At 29.9% G+C, this 16,714-nt stretch overlaps 1 non-coding gene across 1 annotated transcript; it reads right to left on the bottom strand.

Annotated features, from left to right (window-relative positions):
- Positions 1-416: 416 nt before the first annotated feature.
- Positions 417-489, bottom strand: Trnav-uac (transfer RNA valine (anticodon UAC)). The gene has a single exon. It is a non-coding gene; the product is annotated as a tRNA-Val (tRNA).
- Positions 490-16,714: the final 16,225 nt, after the last annotated feature.

Raw genomic sequence — 16,714 nt, 5'->3', positions numbered from 1 at the left:
TAATCAAAAACTGTCATGAATATATAGTTATTAAATTTTCAATATAGATATATAATCCATTTTTAAATCACAAATAATTATTATGCATCCTATTTAATTTTTGTAACTATATTTACAACTATTTATATTTTCTCCCAAATTTCAGTATAAAACATATACAGATATACAACATGTATTCATGAAAAAATCCATACAACTTTGAAAATATTTAATGCATTGAAATAAGACGTTCTTAAATTTTATAAATATGGAAGGTTATTATCGCTTTTATTATTTTTCAAATGTTTAAGTATCTCTAAATATGTATTCAAGTACATATTTCATAGACAACTCCACAAAAATGTACCTTTGTGTTATTAAAAAAAAACAATTATATAAAAAAAAATCATAAATTAAAAAGAATGCCCACAGTACCTTGGTTCCGCCCGGGATCGAACCGGGGACCTTTTGCGTGTAAAGCAAACGTGATAACCACTACACTACGGAACCTGCGATGCGATTGCTCTTTGCAGTGTATACATTCATGTATTAAATATCTATTCTTTGTAAAATATTCGGTTCATTTTTATAAATTTTATTTCTTTTGTTTCCAAACATCAAATTAAACTGTTGCAAGGATTCCCAATAAATTTCTCTTCTCTTTTAGAACTTGTGAAATTCACATATATTTCCAAGAAACAACTTGAGACATTCGTTCTGCCATCTATTGGCTAAATTTAAAGAGATTTTTGTATGACTTTTTCACTATAGAGAATCTTACAATTCAAATTAAGCAAATAAAGGATTTAAAAGTGTGGAAAATTCTTGTTTATATTTTTTGTCCATATATTATAAAATAATAAACTTTCGCATTTTGTACAAGGAATATATCACTTTCCCCTCCCTCGAGATTTTAAAATTTTAGAAACCTAAAATAAAATTATATTAAATATAATAAAATAAGTCTTATGCCCTAACCTTACAAGAAAATTCTGTTTGAACTTATTAATTCGTTAATTTTGAGTGTTTGTACTTGTATTTACACCATTTTGTAACATGTTGCAATCTTAGAAATATATCAATTTCTTAAGCCCCGAAGAAACTCTAATATAAAAATTGACTGACATTTTTCATTATTATATTCTTTCATATTATTTCGGCTTTTGACAAAAATTCACTACACAAAAGTATTTTAAAATTAAAATAAAAAAAAAATAATACTTTTCCAAAGGCACTTTCCTAAACCGTGGGGTTTTAATGTGTCGCCATCTATTATCATTATTTGTAACAAATTGTAGATACTAAATGTAGGGAAATTAAATAAAATTAAAATTATTCTTAAATATTACTAAATTGTCACGATGCCTATTATTCCTGGGCAATGCTTAGACTTTAAATATTTACAAAAAAAAAAAAAAAATGAATGTCTTTAATTATTTTAAAAATGAAAATATTTTTTCCCTGAGCCATTAATAATTTTTAATAAATAAATGGATTAATATTTTTACTGTGTCGACATCTTTTAATATAAAGCTGAACGAAACTCGGAATCAAAATGCGCAAAGATGGAAATTTCGCAAAAATTTAAATTTAATATAATAATAAAAATTCTATTTTTATGTTAAAAATGTCATTTATTAGTTTTAAAAATTCTCACTTAAATTTTTAAATACTGTTATTTTTGCATATATTAAATATGTTTGTAATATTTTACGATGTTAAGGAGTTTGCATGCTTTAAATTAATTTAAAATATATTTAGAAGCCTTTTAAATATTCGGTATTTTATTGTATCAGGTTCTCCAACAAGACGATGGAACTCATTTGGATCTTTATTTGTGATATATTTTTTTTTATCTAAAAACAATGATGCAAATGAGACATTTTGTAATTCTAGGCAGTGTACATTATAAGATTCTTTTTTTTTTTTAATTTGTCAACTTAATTTTACATTTTAAAGCATTTTAACTTGATATGTTTTTGATTTATTTTAACCATTTTCTTATTTTTGAGATTTTGTGAAAATATTTTATTTGCTTACTTATTTTTAATATGCATGAATGGAAAAAAATTTAACAAAAGTTATAAAAATTCATAAAAATGTATCCATTAGTCAATGTTTTCTTTAATTACAGATGTAAGTATTTAATTATTCTGCAAGATTATAAAGCAAAAATAAATTACAAACAAATGTAAGAATAAATATTGTTTTTTACAAGAATCATCAAATTTAACATTGTTATTCTTAACTAGTTAATAAAAAATAAAAATTTAAAATTATTTATACTTTAACAAATAATATTAATAATTCCAAATGTACATTCACTTTAGTCCTTATAATTCAAAATAATTCTTTATAATTCAAAATAGTTCGATTTTTCACTTTTTTTTTTTAATTTGTCGGTTTATTTTATCGACCGGCTTGAAACTCCCCACAGCCTAGCGGCCGTTGGCAGCTGTCTAATCAGCCAAATCAAAAATCTGCTACTGGTTTTAAATTATCATTAAAACGTTTCAGTTGGTATTTCAAACCAAAATCTTTCGAAAGGATTGGAAATGGAATAAACAAACGAACGATCAAGCAAAAAAAACACATTTTTTTCCCCATTGATAAACAAACGATAAATTAAAAAAAATTCGAATAATAAGTCGAAAACTCTATTTTCCTTTTGTTCCTTACACTTTTTTACGAAGAAGAGATCTGATTAAGAATAATCATCAAATTCAAAAAGGTGTTTGAAAGTGCTTGGAAGTGGCTTGTTCTTTCAAAACGAAAGTTTGAAAACTATAGATTTTTATACAGTTCAAAAAGCAATGCTGCATAATACATTTCTGAAGGGTTGAAATACATTAATTTAATTAAACTCTTCTCTTTTTAAATGAATTCAGTTGTCAAAATCTGATGATTACGCAATCCAATGATATCGAAATACTATCTTCAGATGTATGTGCCATACAAGACTTAGAAAGCATTTCTTTTTTTATTTTCTCGTATACGAAGAGATGTGGTCATGCAGTTTTAAAGACACCTCTCGTTTCAAACTTCACCGGGTCCGAGCAACAAATTTTTGGAATTATATCTGGCTGTCAATTGTTCTGTCTCTCTGAGAACATGATATTTCGAAAACGTTTTGAGCTAAATGAATAAAATTTGGTGAATAATCATTAAACTAATTTTTGATTTATAAACGACTTTTAGACGAAATTCATTCAAAGGAATCTTCTGTCTGTCTGTCCAAGAGGACACAATAATTAAAAAAATGTTTTAAAAAAAACTGGTTGAATAAAATTTTAGCACAATTTTAGCATTTAAAGTATAGATTACTAAATTTTAAGCCAAATCTTTTAAAGTGCTTACCATATATTTTCTTTATGTATTAGAACGTATGTAAACACCACCACTCGATAATACAGTGACTGAGACAAATAAAATTTGGCGTGTTATTTTTTAAAATTAAAATAGTAGCTCTGTCAAATTGGTTTCACTCTGTCATAGAAAATGCTTCAAAATTTATTCTAAGTTGGCTTAATTGCATTAAGAGGCATAAAACTTCATTGCAGTACTCTCTCTTTCTATATGAGGGCCAGAAAATGAAGGGGAAATATTTCGTTTGAGTGTTCATGCTTTCGCCTTTTTGCTCTCTGATTCTATAGAAATATCATTCAGAATATCGAACGGATATTATATCGTATAATATCTTTGCTAACAATAATGTGTGGACTGCAATTCCTGTGAATGAATGGTCATCTTCTGAAAGCAAGTATTTTAGAGATAAAAATTCTGAGTGAATTTTTCGGTAATCTAACTTTTGTAATTTCCCAAACTTCCCCTTTTTTAAAAATGTTAATGAATAAGTCATATATTGCTTTCTAAAATGAATGCTGAAATATTATATTTAAATAATATTAAACAATAATAAAACCGATGTCCTGTTTTCATTTATCGTTCGAAGATCGATTTTTGTAACATAAAAAAATTGCAGAGGAATACGTTTCAAACAAAATTCAAACATGTTTATAATGACTAAAAACGATGTTTAATCAAAAATTAATCTATAGAAATTATCCAAGAATTTTCGATGAATATGTAAAATCTGAGTTTAATTAAATGCCGATATCCTTCTTAATAAAGGAGCTATTTGTCTATATAGCTAAATGGCTCAAACGGGTATTACAGCAGTTGCTACAAGCAATTATGTTGTTAAATAAAGTTCACGAAATAGAAAGATTCTCATTCAGATTTTGAATTAACTCAATTTTTTAATCTGAACTCTCTTGAGTTTTCTATCGAATAAATGTTGACTTAGTGTACATAATTACGAGTTCATTTATTTGATAAGAATGAAAAATTATAGGTTTTGAATAAATTGTTTTTATATTTCAACAGTTTTCGTTTATTAAATGCAGCCGTACTTTGTATCCTCAGTGATCATCAGTGCATAATTGTTTTAAGAACCTTATTTCCTTTTAAGATTTCATTATAGGATGTTGTATTATAGAAAATTAAATAAAAATAATTTTTAAAAAACTAGCATTTTTTAAAAATGTGTATGTGAATTTAATGTATTTAGACAAAATATATATATATATGGGATTAATAAGCATACTTATGGTGATTAAATCCCTAAAAAGTTTTAAAAAACTATTTTTGTCCAAAATATTTATTTGAAAATCTTGATTTCATTCTGAATTTAGATCAAAATTACCTATTTATGGTGATCTGAAAGTGATTTTTAAGCTTCTTGGTCAGAAGAAAGGATACATGAAATTTCTCTGTTTTCTTTGAATGGGACAGCTAAGGCAGATTTTAACATTACATTAAGGAAAAAAAAAATGACCAACCAGGAAGACATTAGATCATAAAGTCCAAAATATTCAAAGAGAAAATCTGGTTGATCCAAAAATAAAGCGTTACTTCCACTACTTTTCATAAAATTAAGTCTCATGAAACAATTTATCAAGACTTTACGAAAAGAAGGCGAATGCTTCATATACCTTTGTGACCAGGTTTATCTGAAACAAAACCGAAAGAAGGTGTGTTTGTAGGACCAGACATAAGAAAAATGAGGAAAGAAGAAAATTTTGAGATTAAAATGGAAACAAACAAAAGAAAAGCCTGGAAATCTTGAAAACTAGTTATTACTAGCTTTCTTAGGAGCAAAAGGATTCAAGCTACAAATCTGTCATAGAAGAGATTATTAAAATATTCAAGCTTTTACTTTGTAACATGAACTTAGTAGTTCATTTTCTCGATTCATACTTGGGCTATTTTCCAGAAAATTGACTGAGGAATAACGTGAAAAATTTCACTAAGATTTAAAAGAGATGGGGAAACGATATTAAGGAAAATAAAATGTCAGCATGAAAGCCGACAGCTGCTAAATGTTATCAAGGAAAATCTTTGCAAAGTTTAGAAAATGAAAAGTGGAGAAAGAACTAATGAGGTAAAACAAAGACAGCTATAAGAACTTTTAACTTTCTACATATATTTAACAATTGAATTAGGAAATAGATCCAATTTATAAATTACTGAAGTTTAAATGAAATCTCAAAATTTGGCGTTTTTACCGTTCTCTTACAAATGAGCAATTAATTTAGTAAAAACTGTTTACATGATAGAAAAAAATGGATTTCATTTTTAGAATCAGCGCTAAAAATAATATAAAAATCGCAATCAATAAAATTAATTTTCAGAAAGTATTTAAAAATATTTTTTTATCAAATATATTCTGGAATATCCGAATTTCATATTAACGTTTTTTTTTTTTTTTCCAACTCTTCAACTACTTATCCCGCGATTTTCATATGTTGGCAGTCTCCCTATTTTCTATTGCATTCCGCGGTTTAGTTGGTTTATCTTTTATTATTGCAGATTTTTATTATATCATACTATTATCAGGTAGTATACTATAAAAGTCTTCTTTGTTTGAAAAACATCTGAACTTATTTCTAAATGCCGCATCTGAATAATGATTTTGAAAAATTCAGTTGTCAAAGAGATAATGTTAATGTGTTTTTAAATTCGTCTATTTATAATGATAACTTTTACGTTCCCACTTTAGAATTTGGCTACATATAATTGGCCATGGAGTAAACATTGAGTTTCTAGCTCATATTGGCTTTTAAGCGATTAAATTTTACTTAATATTAAGCGACTAATAATATTAAGAAAAGAAAGTTTAAAAACTCTTTGGTCTCAGACAATCAGCAGTTCCTAGATTCAATAAGTAATACGCATTGGCATTTTGATATCAACAGCTACTAAAAAGAATGTCAGCATTCAGAAAATTTGAATAATCCTGAAGTGAATAATTTCCACCGCATAAGATACAATTGAGTGTTATGTATCACAATACGCATATAAATAAGCATATGTTTTGAAAATATTTGATATATAATAATGTCTATGTACCCCAATTATTATTATATATATATAATAGTAATTGGGGTGCATAGACATTTTTAATATGCTAAATATGAGAATAAAATTGGGTCAAACAGAAAAAGAAAGTAGTAACATTAAAGAGAGTGTTTAGGGCCAAATTACTGTGCGCGTTTATTAAAATGAACTCATTCAAATTTAATTCAGAAAATTCCACAACAAGAGCAAGAATAAGAATCTCCGCAGAAAGTAACTTCTGTATTGGTAAAAACGCGAGGGTGGTAGATTTAATTAAACGGTGAAACAAATTTATTACTTGAACACACACACACACACACACACACACACACACACACACACACACACACACACACACACACACACACACACACACACACACACACACACACACACACACACACACACACACACACACACACACACACACATACACGAAAAAAAAATGTGCTTAAATGAACTGTGTAGTTGTGAAGTTTCTGAAGTTATGGTGGAAAAAACATAGAATCTTTTAATCGCCATTTTACCTCTATTGATGGATAGTTAATCTTTCCTGGTGTTAAGGAACATTAATGTTAAAATTCGCTCGAATCCATCTAGAAATGTGGTGTAGAGTTCAAGTACATAAATGGACATTCAATTTTATGCATAAAACTTGTGATACTCAAAGTGGTGTCGGCTTTTTATTTATCAAAATTTCTTATTTACTGAAATTATTATTTTTAAAACAATTTAAAATTTTAATTACTTCTTCATTTCTTATTTTAAAAAGAAAAATTCGTAATTTAAATTTTAAAAAGTAAAATGTGTAAAATAGTTGTTCATTTTTTTTTATAAAAATTATTTTTTGTTTACAGATAAATTATGTATGAATTAAATTTTAAAAATAATTAAAAAAATGTTATTTTAAAAATTTTATTCCGTTATATATGAAACGTACTATCTTGTTTAAAGTTTCATTGTGCAATTGTTGTATTCAAAATAATATATTTTCTTTGTTTATAAAAATTTCCTATGAATTAAAATTATTGTTTTTAAAATAGTTGAAAAGATTAATTATACCACTAACTATTTTGTTTAGTAGGATTATTTATTATTTAATTATAAATTATTTATTAAAATTAAATTCTCATTTTTAGTTAAAAAAAATTCGTTCACTTTTACTATAATTATAGTTATATTTTATTTTTAATTTGAATTTTTGGATCATTCGAATTTTTATTGGGTTACAATTAGCCAAGAATTTTTCAATTTCAAATTAGCAGATTCTGCTGAATTGTATTAATGCTATAGTACGTTTCTTTGTATATGTAATGATATTGTATATGTTCCTACTATGTTTCTACATTGTTTATTAATATTGTTACGAAATTTCCGTGGTTCGTTTGGATAGTGGATGTTATATGGTGTGAAAAATGCTCAATCAGCAGGCGGCAGTAGAAAATAAAACAACGACTTTTATTTACACGAAGACACACAGGACAGCACAAAGACGACAACTATATACAGCACAGAAGACGATTATCTTCAGCCGAGACGTGCAGCAACAACAGCATACAAAAGCATACACAGCAGCATATAACAAGACTCTACTGCAGACAGTAGCGCACAGCTTAGTTCAGCACTAGCTTCACTCCGTCGCTGCTCCGTTTTTCTCTGGAAGGCTAGTTCTTTACCGTCGATTCCGACTACTCTCCGATCTGGTTCACGGAGACGACTACTCTTTCGCTTCCGAATACTCTTCGACTCCACTGGTTCGCGACTGCTCGGCAGCTGCGGCTGCTTCCTTTTATAGGTCTCAGGAGGTGGGGCTAGAAGCCTCTCAACCAATCAGGAACGTTCGAGGCGTATCTCGGTTCCTATTGGACGAATCGGGAAAATTCTCGATGTTTCGGGTATAATCTATTTTGGCACCAAAGTCGCCAAATTTGTCGCCAAGCTCTGGGACCTCCCATGGAACCAACTATGCTGGGAAGCCGCATCACAGATTCGTAACAATATATAAAGAGACCAATAAAATTTAATAATTTATTTGCTCTGAATCTGTAATTTTGTGACACAAATTATCAATAATTTTCTCATACACGGATCATGCAAAATATTGAAATCATAAAAGAATTTACGATTACAGCTCTAATTATTATTATTACTTTTGCATGCTTTCTAGAAAACTACATGTTTTCTTAAGCTTTTGACTATAGCTTGCAGAGCATCTTAAATTCTTACAACTAAAATAATACTCCAAGCAATTTAGAATTTCATCGGCTTGTTTATTCTTTCAACATAACAGCGTATTTTACAGGCATTCCCAGATTCCGGAAGGTTTACAATTGATCATCAGCTATTATACAAAAAATAAACGAAATAATCTTAACAAAATATGTTTATCAAAGAAAAAATCGTTTGCTTTTACGTTTTAATAATAGTTTAACAAAATAAAAATAGTAGCAGTTATAAAATGTCTGAAAAGGAATCATCTGCTAAATGTCTATGAACAGATTTAGATTATGATATTTACCAATAATTACTATTCAAACTCGAGAATTTTGAAGAATTTCTTCGATTCAGACCAACTCGAGACCAAAAAACACATATTTGGGAACTATATATACTCTATCATTTTGCGTGTGAAACACAATAATTCAAAAACGCTTTGAACTAAGTGGTTTGGTTTGTTATCATTAAACTAATATATCAGATTTCTATCAAATTTTGAACAAATTCCATTAACAGGAAGCTGTTGAGCTATCCGAGCACAAAATGAAATGTATAATTACAAAAGGTTTAAACTCAGATGGATAAAATTTGATACATTTAAGCATTTAAAGTATAAGCCCATTTTAAATTTTTTACTTAATCTGCCAGGAATTGACCGTCTATCAGTCTGTGCTGTAGCATGCATGTGAACAACAACACAAAAATGCTATTACTTGACAAAGTTAAATTTGGCACACAGTTTTATCATTTAAAGCGTAGATCTTTATCAAGTTTTAAATTAAATTTGTCAAAGAGACAGTATGCATGCAATTGAGATGGCTTAAAAATGCAGCGACTTAAGGCACCCGATTAGGTTGAAAACATAAATTTGAATGATAATTCGCATTTTTATTTTAACAGTTTCAAAAAATAGGTACGTATCTGTTTCCATTAATACCTTTATTTTGTTTCTATGTCAATAAGGAAACAAGTTATAGCAAAATATTGATATGTAAGTGATGCTTATTTATAAGCATTTATAAATGAATTTTCTGAAGAACGAGTTTTTTCATAATTCTACTGTACGAGTATCGTCATATCTCAAAAAATAATCAAGCTATCTTAATGAAATTTATAAATAGTGCTCATTACATTGTTCAAAATGTAATGAACTATGGATTTGATGTTTAATTTTCAAGAAGTGGATTTATGATTGTATGATTGTATTGTTGAAAAAAAAAAATTCCAAGAATTTCATAGATAATTTCACATATTGTACATAAAAAATTTATTTTTTGAATATAATTGTTCATAGTTGTGAGTTGCATTCTAAGATATGTTACAAAAAAAAAATTGAAAAAGAAATGTAACAATTTATTTCTTTAGAACAATCCCAGTTTTTGAAAATAAATGCTAAAATTTACATCAAAATAAGCTTTTTCTTCAAAAGTCACAGATATATTTAATTCATTACACTTTTATTCGTCATTTTATTCTTATATTAATAAAAAACACATCATATAAACATTAAAATATTTGTTTGTTTTTAAAAACTCCCCTCTGAACCTAATCGAATACCCTAAATAAATTGTTTGTTTCTTATGGCACTTGCCACTGACAAGCCCGCTGTTACGAAGACAGCGATTTAAGCCTGAGGGGGACGTCTCTTATTTTTTATAGCAGCGCCAACTAGGGCCAAGAGTACGACTTTGCCACTCACGCATCATTCATTCGCTTGCACAACCCCTTTTTACAGGAGGGCACATTCACACATCTCACAGATAGAACAACAGAGGAACAACCATGCCCAAACCGGGACTCGAACCCGGGACGCCCAGATCACGGGGAAGACGCGCTACCCCTATGCCAGGACGCCGGCCCTTAAATAAATAAAATATGATATGAGATCTTATTTCGTAAATAACAGTTCTGTGTCATTTTTTTTTATTTCAATCGATCTATTGAGGCTGCGGTGGCCTGGTGATAAGGTCTCGGCATCGGGACTGGAGGGTTTCTGGTTCGAGGCCCGATTTCACCAGAAACCGTCATCTAAGCTGGCATGGAGCACTTTAAATCCGTTGAGGCCACTCTCCTGCTAGCATAGTGTGGAAGTTTGGAGAGGGGGTGCCAGCTCAGGTGTCGTCCTCGTCACCTGAACGCTGTTAAAAACTACGAGGTTCGTCCCAAAATATCCCTAGTGTTGCTTTTCAACGGAACGTTAATATAGCCAAACCAATCAATCTGTCCGGAAAATAATGTTTTAGAATGCGTATTCGTTTTTCTTTATTACATTACTAGCCGCCTTTGGCGACCAGCCGGTTCGCCAATCTTAATGTTCGTTAAAATTTTAATAATTAAATATTTTATGCAATTCCAACTTTAATAGATTCTTCAGCAAAATATTTTAAAACTTCAAATTTTGATAGTCATATAATTCACTCATAATATTATAAAGGCCTTTAGTCATAACGTGATATGTATCTCTCTCATTTTCTGTAACCCCTCGTAGAATGTATGCTTTAAATTAAAGTGTAAATGATTAATCTGCAATTAATATAATAATATTTTTTTACTGAAACAAAGCATTTTTTTTAATAATATGATTACTGATAATAGAGTCACTGAGCGTTTAAACTTTATGGGCACTAAAGAATATCTTTCTTAATTTATGTAATATCTCAAGAATTTGTCAACAAAATTTTCTCAGATTCATCATGAACAAATCGATTCATTAACAATGTTTCATTTTAAATGCATCAAACACTAAGAAAATAAAATGAATCGTTTAAAATAATCGGTCGAAAACAGGTTTAAAAAAACTACTTAAAAAACGATGTACTTAAAACTATAAGCATATACAAAAAATATATATAACTAACATAAATAGAATTTAATTAAAAAAAGCATGCAACTAATGTAAAAATAATTTAAATAATTGAAAACAGGTTTAAAAAACTACTTAAAAAACGATGTACTTAAAACTATAAGCATATACAAAAAATATATAACTAACATAAATACAATTTACTTACAAAAGCATGCAACAAACCTAAAAATAATTTAAATCGTCCGTTCATAACGGTTGTCATGGCAACAATCAGAACACAGTGCGCATGCGTGAATTTTCTTCGCCAGTTACGTTAACACAAATGCGTGAATTTTTCTACGCCAGTTGGGGTAACGCTATGCAGATTTTACATTTTTAATTTCCTTTATTCTGTGTTATTTTAATTCAAAAGTACTTCAGAATGAATCTGAAACATGGATTAATTAAAAATGTTTAATTTTAAATGCATCAAACATTAAGAAAATAAACAGAATCGTTTGAAATAATCCGCCGAAAAATATTAACCCTAGCCTCATTACTGTTGGGAGAGAATAAAACGGAAGCCTTAGTCATTTGGCGGTGGAGAAAATGGAAGACTTTTTTGGCGGAAAAGTTGGCGGTGGGGAAAATGGAAGATTTTTTTGGCGGGAAAGTTAGTTTTTAATTAATAACTAAAATTCGAATTAAAAATTCGAAAAAAGGAACCCCAGGTGCACATTCCCGACCTCCAAGGTATACATGTACCAAATTTGGTAGCTGTAGGTCAAACGGTCTGGCCTGTAGAGCGCCAACACACACACACACACACACACACACACACACACACACACACACACACACACACACACACACACACACACACACACACACACACACACACACACATTGAGCTTTATTATAAGTATAGATGAAACACAAAATTCTTATGTGTAATATTCAGAAAAAAAAATATGAGCACTCGTGCCTCTACATTTTATAGCGAATAGCATCTTTAATAGAGAGTTTCTGAGAAGTTCCAAATGTAGAATACCTACTCTCTCTAATTAAGTAAAGATTCAAAAGTAAGTATTCAGTATAAAATACTGCGGGGATTTTTCTCTTGTTCAAATATAATTAAGTCATAAATCCCATTAAGATAAATGATAAGCATAAGTCAAATAGATCCCTTCTCTTTTTCAGAGGGTTTCAACTTTGATGTATGATCGTTGGGAAAACAGAAAGAAAATCCTCTTAACTCTTCGCACCATACTTTATGTTGTTATAGAAAGACCTAGAATAAATCGTTAGGAGTGATTAATTGCCCGAAACTCGGCAGACGCTGGTAACAACTTCCGCGTACTCATTACACATGTATTCCAACTATAAAATAAGAACACACCAGGAAGTAGTTATGGGAGCAGCATCGAAATCACTCATCTCTTTTTTTAAACTTTCAGAAGTAATTTTCTGCATGGCTCAATTATACTTATTACTCTTTGAAATGACTGCAGTCGTATGCGCTAGTTGTTTGTGAATGTGAGAAAGTGCCCGAGAATATGTTTTTCTCGAGATTTTGCATGCGTTTGAATTTCAAAATTCCATTAAGAAAATGCTGTTATGAATAACTCAGAATTACCATGATGATTACCTTTAAAGAAATCGTGTGCGCGCCATAATCAGAAATATTGATCAGAAATTTCAAAAGTGAATGTAGTTAACTGGGAGTCAAAGGAGCCTTGGCTTCTAACTCAAACTAAATTTCTAATTATAACTTCGTAATGTTGACTTGTGTGCAAGAAGAATCTAGGATTGCAGATTACTTGTTGCTAAAAGATAAAAGAACTCATCAGAAGATGTAGTATGTACACTGTAATGAATAGAAAAAAAATTACTTTACGTACTAGTAATATCTGTAATATAACGACTTAGGTCGAAGAAGAATTAAAACTGTAAATACATTAGATACCTAAATTCAAGCCAAATGGGTTTTTCTGAAAACATTAAAAATTGCACTGCAATAAATTAAAACAGTCATGAAGAATGACTGTTTCCATTTGTTTGTTTTCATGACATGCAGAAATCCATTTTGTTTTCATTCTATCCATCTCTGCAATCAAGGATCGCACTGATTTTTTTTTAAGTAGTTAAAAATGAATTTCAGGCCGTTGACCATAAGCAGGAAAATGTCTATCCTAATTCCAAAAGCCCAGAAGTGAAAGAAGATGTAAAATTAAATAAATTGCTTGATTTTCTTGATTACACAATAATTTATTTGATAGTGAAGATTGTTGCCTGGGTGAAATGACTTGAAGACACGTGTTGTCTTTTATCTGGTTTATTGGTAACATCAACAACAAAAGGCACATGATTACTCCATAGTGTAGTAGGCCTAGAGAACTACTCATAAAATTTCTCGGGAGAGAGAGAGAGCCGAGATCATACTCCCCCCAAGTACAGGAGTCAAGTTTCTCTTCTACTGGAAAAAGAATATTAACATGAACAAGGAGACCACGTGATATTTACATGATTGGCAAGCATTCGCCGCCCAGGAAGACAACGTGGTTAACTGAATTCTTAACAGAAGACGTATTGAAATTTACCATTATTGAGAAGGTTTTAAATTGTATACATTATCCAGTTTCATTTGTTGAGTCAATACCTTTCAGAAATGGAGTTCGAAATTATTTCTTAAAAACGAGTAACGCCCAGTTAACCAAAAGGAAGCAGGAAAACATAACGAAAATCGAATCGAATTCAATTTAAATATTAACGACGGTGATTGAGAAAAGATTGTATCACATGAATATAGCTGTGGTCGAATGATTGATATCAGAACAGTTGAAATGAGTATACTGCTTAAGCTAAAATGTTAGAATTGTAATAAATTAAATTATTACATACATATTAAAATATTGGAATAATTAGAATGTTATAAAAAGCGTTAAAGTTTAAAACGTTCCTATAAATTCGGAAACCACTAACAATCTGGGGTCATCGCTTGGTGTTTCTGGCCTTTTATCTGTCTGTATTTTTTGTTTCTTTCTAAGTTACGAAATTGGCGTCTCTTTGGCTTATAAAGAAATATATTGCCGCAGCCTAGCGGTAAATAGGGAATTGCTCTTTTTTTGGGAACAGTTCCTGTTTCTATTTATTACAAGAATAGTTACGAGAGTTTATTCTTGATTTTCTATTTCTATACTGATAGATTCAATATCCATCCATAATATGTATTCCATAGTACAAAAGAATATAAAGTTCTTAAGAAAGAATATAAAGCTCTAGAGAAAGAGTATAAAGCTCTTGAGAAAGAATATAAAGTTACAGAGAGGATAAATAAGGCAAAGAGTTTGTAAAGTAAAATCTGCCAATCAATCACATATATTTGGCTTCGATTGAATGACTTCAAAATCGTTAAACTGAATATAGTACTCATATTAAAAGATAAAACAGAGATAAATTACTGAATATATATATATATAAAGTTTATTCGCGATTTTGTATACATATAAAGATAGATTTGATTTCCATCTTTAGCATATATATTGTAAAGTGAAAGAATATAATCCTTGAGAATGTAGCGAATTGTGATGAGCGAGGATAGAACCCCCGACTTTGTGGTTCGCAGCCGAGTAACAAGACCAGAAGACAACAGTAATACTCATGTCTTGTAGCTGTTAGCTGGCTTATAAGCTTTCAGCACAAGAATAACTTTATTATGCCATTTATTTCCCAATTTAATGTAACGCATACTGGCGAGATTTGACATTATTAATGGAAATTGGAACAGTGGCGTTTTAATTTTTACCAATGGAAATACTTCAAGCTTCAGTCCTTATTAGAAAAGTCCATATAAAAAAGAAAAAAAAATCTATTTTACTTTTATTAAGTGCAATGTGAAGCTAGTTTATATATCCACTTTTATGCACAGTATGAAAGTATAATTGCAAAAATGTTATTCATTATATTTCCACATTTTCCAAGTTAGAGCACTCAGAATTTATAAATTCATATCCATCAAATTTAGTTCGCTTTTATCTAATAATATCAGAAAGTCACTGGGTCCGAAATCAACTAGATAACAACCGCTTGTAATCTATAACCTAAGCAGTCCAAAGACAAATATATTATTAAGTATCCTGCGTCAGCTAATTTTTTAAGCACGATGTATTCAACCATAATTTTAACGCTAGAAAACATTACAACTATTTACCATCGTAACATACCATCTATACATTAACTCTGGCTTAACCTCCTACAATCAGATAAGGAAAGAAGCGCCTTCACATCGTATCTTATTATTTTCTTCTTTTTCTGCTTGTATCTCTCTTTAAAGACGGGTTTAGAATTTAGGTAATAAGGGAGTTTAATTCACTTTTTTACATTATCATTGTTTTTAATCAGATCTTACGGATGTTTAGCACCTGCGTACCTAACTCGTGCGGAGGTCATTGTTTCCTCAAGCTTTTGTTCTTTGGTTTCATGGTTCTGTTTATAACGAATATCGGGATCGCTTAAGTCTGCGCGTCAATATTATCTTTAGTAGATTTCTGTGAATTCTCCCTTTCTGAATGGTTGTGAGTGATTTATTTTTTAAAAGTATTAGCGGAATTATTATTTTTGATATTTTTAAATAATGACTTAAGTACTTTGCATACTTCATACGAATATATAGGCTGGACAAAAAGTCCGTAAAAACTTTTAAAATGTATAAAACCCAGAAAATTAAGCAAAGTAAAAAACGGTTTGCGGGTTGGCATTGATAAGTTGCGGGATTTTATTTAAGATTTAAAAAAATAAATAAAAAAAACATCCGATAGGTAGAGTTTTGTATATAAGTGAAAGAAAAGACACGGCAATAACAGAAATAATGATACCAAATCATATTTTAAACATATAACAAATTTACATAACAAATGATAAATACAAAATATAAATATAACATGTAATAACTACAAAACATATAATAAATTTACTATAGCAATATGTGTTTCACATGTCCTCCACCACTGGTGATAACGCATTGCAGGCGCGTCACAAATCCAGCAACTGCAGAGTGCAGCATGTATACATAACAGCTCCCAGTGGATTGCATCTTTCAATTTCGGCAATTTCGGGTGGGATCTATACACCTGGGATTTTAAATTCCCCCACAGACAAAAGTCTGCTGCTGTCAGATCTGGAGATATAGGAGGCCATAGAAACTTGCATCATCTGCTAACGTATCTTTCGTCCCTGAAAGTCTGTACCAGGAATTCCTTGACTGGAATAGCATTGTGACTTGTTGCTACATCTTGCATAAACGTAACAGTAGAAGGTGCATCTTTTTCACACAAA

This window comes from Argiope bruennichi, chromosome 4, assembly GCF_947563725.1.
Source record: "Argiope bruennichi chromosome 4, qqArgBrue1.1, whole genome shotgun sequence".
NCBI classification, from domain to species: domain Eukaryota; kingdom Metazoa; phylum Arthropoda; class Arachnida; order Araneae; family Araneidae; genus Argiope; species Argiope bruennichi.
The sequence above is the reverse complement of the archived record's forward strand: the minus strand, read 5'-3'. Positions and strand labels throughout refer to the sequence as shown.